We start from the raw sequence: 5,258 nt of genomic DNA on the forward strand, positions 1-5,258 counted from the left end.
CCTCATCCGATCATATCCCGATCAATGATGCAAGTTTGTGATTTTATCGGGCATGCTATGTATATTTTTTCGCATGGTCGTTGTATTAGAAGTGGAATTCGTTACCTTCGGGGCCAAACATATTAACTGCTCCATGCGATATCAATCTAGCACCATTCACATCCTAACAATATGCACGACCATAGGACAAAAGGCCAAGGTTTGCCAATACGATAACCATCCATTCTTGTTGAAGATGGCTAGCATAGGTAGTACCTTTCCTCAAAAGCCTACCTCTCATTCTTGACATCATCCCCAACCCAATCTTCAAAACCTCCCATTCCGGTCAGCTAGTCAAACCTAAGTCTAAAAGAAAGAATCGTCCAGAGATTCCGGGGTGCCAACCCAACACCTTCAAATTGCAATCTCCTCGACATTCGAATTCAAAGAAAGACTCCGAGGCCACAAGGACTTTTAGCACATCCTTGTTTTTCTCTGCTTGGCGGTCCGGTTGGACTAGGAGTCGGACTCTCCAGACATATAATCATTCTTGGAACGTTGAAGATGTGGCTGAGCTTAGCAAGGCAACAAATGTATGGAAGGCTCATTTGTTCTAGCTTTTTTTTTTAAGACTTTAAGGGGGAATTCAGGCAATTCCTATCGATAAATCGATCACATTTACAGTGAAACGAAAATAATGCACAATCTCGAAAGACATGGACAGTAAAGAAAGTGATGGTCAACCCTAAAAAATATGCGGAATCAAGGGGGAGACACAGAATTTGTAAATATATATTACACATGTTGGAATGGTTTGCATGGATATCGGGCAAACTATTTGAGCCGGTGCGGAAAAATGGCGAAACCCGCCATCGCTGTGTTATCGTTCTCTATTGCCCTCTTTATCCTCGTTCTGCAGCCATCATGTTCCCGGTCTTTCAAACCCATCTCCTCCCGCCGCGCGGCGACGAAGTTCCCCAGCAGCGCTGGCAGATCCTCAACCGCCAACAGGCTCGACCACCTGTTCGGCAGCCAGCTGTCGAAGCAGGTTCCTCGGTACGAATACGAGACGCAGCACTTCCAGCAGCGCCTTGACCACTTCAGCTTCTTGAAGCTCCGGAAGTTTGACCAGCGGTACCTCATCAGCAAGAAGCACTGGTCTGGGCCCGGTCGGCAGGGACCCATCTTCGTGTACTGCGGAAATGAAGGCGACATCGAGTGGTTCTGCCGCGAACACGGGCTTCTTGTGGGAGATTGCCCCGAGCTTCGGTGCAACGTTGGTTTTCGCTGAAGTAAGTGCTCTTTATATCTGTTTAGGGCGGAATATTTTCGAAAGTTGGACGATAAGGATCACGCTAAGGACCTTTCAAGAAAACTTCCATGAATTCTTGGTGAAATTTGAAAATCCGGGAGCTTTTAAGGAAACTATCCCAAATGCACCCCTTCCTCCATGAACATGCCTATTTTTGGCTGGTGTTATAGGAGTTTGATTGATAGTTGCCCTCATTTTGTTTGATCGATGATTCGCAGCATCGGTATTATGGTAAGTCGATGCCATTTGGGAGTAAAGAGAGAGCGTACAAGGATGCCAATACCTTGTCTTATCTTACAACGGAGCAGGCGCTCGCTGATTATGCGGAGTTGATCACAGACTTGAAGAGAAACTTGTCTGCTGAGGCCTGCCCTGTTGTTGTTTTTGGGGGTTCATATGGCGGAAGTAAGCAAGCCCTCTTTAAGCTCTGTTTCGACCTCCAGTTCATTTCGTTTGCGGAATAGCGTGTTTTGCTATGCATAGATTCGGAAAAATAGTTTGCCCAGAGAATTTTGACTTATCGTTCATCTTCTTGCACATTTAAGATTTTAGGCTTGGGCAGAAAATTTGCAGTTGTTGATGTATAGGTCTTTTTTTTTCTTGTCGATTTCTTGTTCCCCTTGTTGATCCATTATAAATTTTGCGTGGTAATCTTTAACAGTGTTAGCGGCATGGATGAGGTTAAAGTATCCGCACATTGCCATAGGCGCGCTCGCTTCTTCAGCTCCGATACTTCAGTTTCCAGATATTGTGAAACCCGACTCGTTCTACGACATCGTCTCCAATGATTTCAAAGTGCGTCCTTGTCAATTTCGACCTTGCTTCGCGTTGTCTGAAGTGAATGTACTCGTGTGCATCCATATCATCTTATTTTTTTCCAACCAAAAACTGCAGCGCCAAAGTACTAGCTGCTTTAACACCATTAAAGCATCCTGGGATGCATTGACAGCCGAAGGCCAGAAGAAGAACGGTCTTTCCCGACTGACGAAAATGTTCCGTTTATGCTGGTAATGTAAACAGGGACGATGTCCCTTCAGTCAATTTCTCGCTGACCTGATTGAATTTGAAGGAACTTCCGATGCTTAATTTCATTGTGTTAGTCCTTTGTGCTACCTGAATGAATTTGAAGTCTGATTGTTGGTAGGGAGTTGAAGGATACACAAGACCTAGCTGGTTGGCTGGATACTGCTTTCTCCTTTTTGGCGATGGTGGACTATCCATATCCTTCCGACTTTCTTATGCCGCTTCCTGGATACCCGATAAGAGAGGTCAGTCGAGATTCTAACGTAACTTGATCATTAAACGGAACCTTGGTGCCACATTACGATATTTTAAACATGTCGGCTGAGCATATTTGGGCGCGCGGCATTTTTTGCTCCTTGCTAGGTCTGCAGAAAGATTGATGGCTGTCCGGATGGAACTAGCGTTCTGGAACGTGTATTTGAAGGTGCTAGTGTCTACTACAATCACACTGGAGAGGTCGATTGCTTCGACTTATATGACGATCCTCATGGCATGGGTGGCTGGGACTGGCAGGTGTAGAGCCCTTGATCCTATTCTCTGTTTTTGGTTTCCTAAAGTTAAAATATGAGAGGTGTTCCGTCTGGAAAAGAACAATGACCCGGGAGATGTCGCTTGTTTCGTTGTGTACAGTCATGCACGGAGATGGTCATGCCCATGTCTAGTAACCCGAATACGAGCATGTTTCCTGAATATGATTTTGATCTTTCTTCTTACAATGAGGATTGCCGGACCCAATACAAAGTCGATCCGAGACCAGAGTGGATGACAACTGAATTTGGTGGGAAAGTAAGACACCACTGTGATGCTTATTTATTTGTTTACTGCATTCATCTTGAAGTTTTGCAGCTCGACAAACTCGCATGTGTAGCTTCTTGGGCCATGTTCCATTCAGTTCTGTGATCTCTTTAGCATTTCTTATGAGGCTGAAGCCGAGGTTATCCGATGACGATAGCGGCAGAAGTCCAGTTTAGTCCCAGACAATTAGGAGGAAGCAATGAAAGAGGCAGCTGGAGATTTCAATCTGCCTAAGCCAAAAAAACACATGATAAGAAAGTAAACGCTCAACCGTCATAGATAAGAAAGACAGATCTCTGCTATGCTTTATCGGGTATGATGCGGAATTTTAAAGTTACGCTCAACCAATTATCAGAAACCTGTAGTAATCTAGTAGCAATAATTGTTTCAGCTTTGGTTTTCTGGGATTATTTCCTTGTGATTATGGATGTGATCAAGCCAATCCTTTAACATGGATTCTTTGGTGATTGGAGAAGTTACAGAAATAAATTTTAAGGTTGCACTTCTATCATAGTTACATCTGATTGTTGTCGGACAATTGCTTATGTAGTAAACAGATCATTCGCATGGACTTACGACATGAATTTTCGGATGCATTTTGAAGGACATCATGACCACTTTGAAAACGTTTGGAAGCAACATCATCTTCTCAAATGGCTTTGTTGATCCTTGGAGCGGTGGCAGGTGGGTCTTTCAATAACTTCTGTCAAAGCTCTCAGTTGATTGAAATTTATTCCTATGGCATTCTGATTCTGTTGATTCTGTGCCACAGTGTGACCCAGAATGTATCCGATTCGATCGTTGCGCTCAACACACAAGAAGGTACGTTCGAATTGAAATCTCATTTCGTCCTATTTTCTTTCCTCCTCTTGTTTTTAAATCTTTCTAGGGCACAGAAATGAACTAGTGACTTGAAGCTAAATTTACCTGCATTATGTCATGACTCATGGGGCACTCCATATATGATGTTTCTACTGGGAAACACCATGAAGATCATTTATGATTTGGTCCTCCCAGCTCTATTATCCTTGTTCCTGTCCAAGACATATGACTCATATCTTCTGAGTTCATACGTAGCAAGATGCAAACATATCACATGATTGCTTTTTTTCTGCGCACGACATCTTTTTTGCTTCAAAAAATTCAAGAACAAGATGTCCTTGTTCCTGTCCAGGTCTTTCAAATCTTACCACGTAACTTCATACATACCGTGACGCTAGCATCTGGTGTGATCTTTTTCTGTTCAGCAAGATACCTTTTGATCCATCAGTGCAGAAGACGTGCCATTGCCAAGGCTAGCTTCGCGATACTAAGTTCATTATATCCTAGCATCCCGGGCAGTTTAATCTGATGCGACTTAGCAGCGTCGTAGTTTGACTCGACTCAATTTTTCCCACGCGGGTTACGTTGAAAATGGCCTGTATGGTTCTCTCCTTCCATTCGACAATTTTGTAGTTTAGTCTTATGATTGGGTGACTCTGCCTTGGCAAATCTGACTTTTGGTTCTCTTTCCAAGTCCCTTCTAGGAGCCACCTTCAGTTTTGCGCATCATGACTCATCTTGTTCATGTTACCATACCAAATAGGAAGGCCATTGGGAGGTTCTCTTCTTTTGTCAGGCAGCTCCCATGGATGAAGCAGCCACAGACGATGTCGAGGCCGAGCTTAATTCATTCCACTACATTTTGTTTTTTCAGGCGCTCACCACCTAGATCTGCGTGCCGCGACGGCGCAGGATCCCGACTGGCTGAAAGAACAGAGAGCGGCCGAGATCAAGCTGATCAAGAAGTGGCTGAGCGACTATTACAAGGCGAAGGGAGCTACTACTATCTGATGTCGAAACCGGTGGCTGCTGCAGGGCTAACATTCATGTAAATATGTTCATGGTCTTCCCTTTTTTATAGCGAGACCAGCCAAGAAAGAAGGGACTGAATAATACAAAATTTGCAGAGCTCTCTCTCTCTCTCTCTCTTTCTCTACATATATACAATTTGAAGCCCTGAAATAATGTGGCTTGGAGAAGATGTCGTTTTTAACTATTTATCAAAGTCATGGAGGCTGATATAACACTCAATTGTTTGTCATGTCCGGCTGTCAGCGTCCGTTTGCCACCTCGGAAGCAATGTATGCACGTTATAACAAAAATGATA

The 5,258-nt window shown here is 43.8% G+C and overlaps 1 pseudogene; it reads left to right on the forward strand.

Moving 5' to 3' along the window:
• The first annotated feature begins 821 nt into the window (after positions 1-821).
• LOC115747039 lies at positions 822-4,945 on the forward strand (annotated as a pseudogene).
• The last annotated feature ends 313 nt before the right edge of the window (positions 4,946-5,258 follow it).

The sequence above is a fragment of the Rhodamnia argentea genome, chromosome 1 (genome assembly GCF_020921035.1).
Source record: "Rhodamnia argentea isolate NSW1041297 chromosome 1, ASM2092103v1, whole genome shotgun sequence".
NCBI classification, from domain to species: Eukaryota; Viridiplantae; Streptophyta; class Magnoliopsida; order Myrtales; family Myrtaceae; genus Rhodamnia; species Rhodamnia argentea.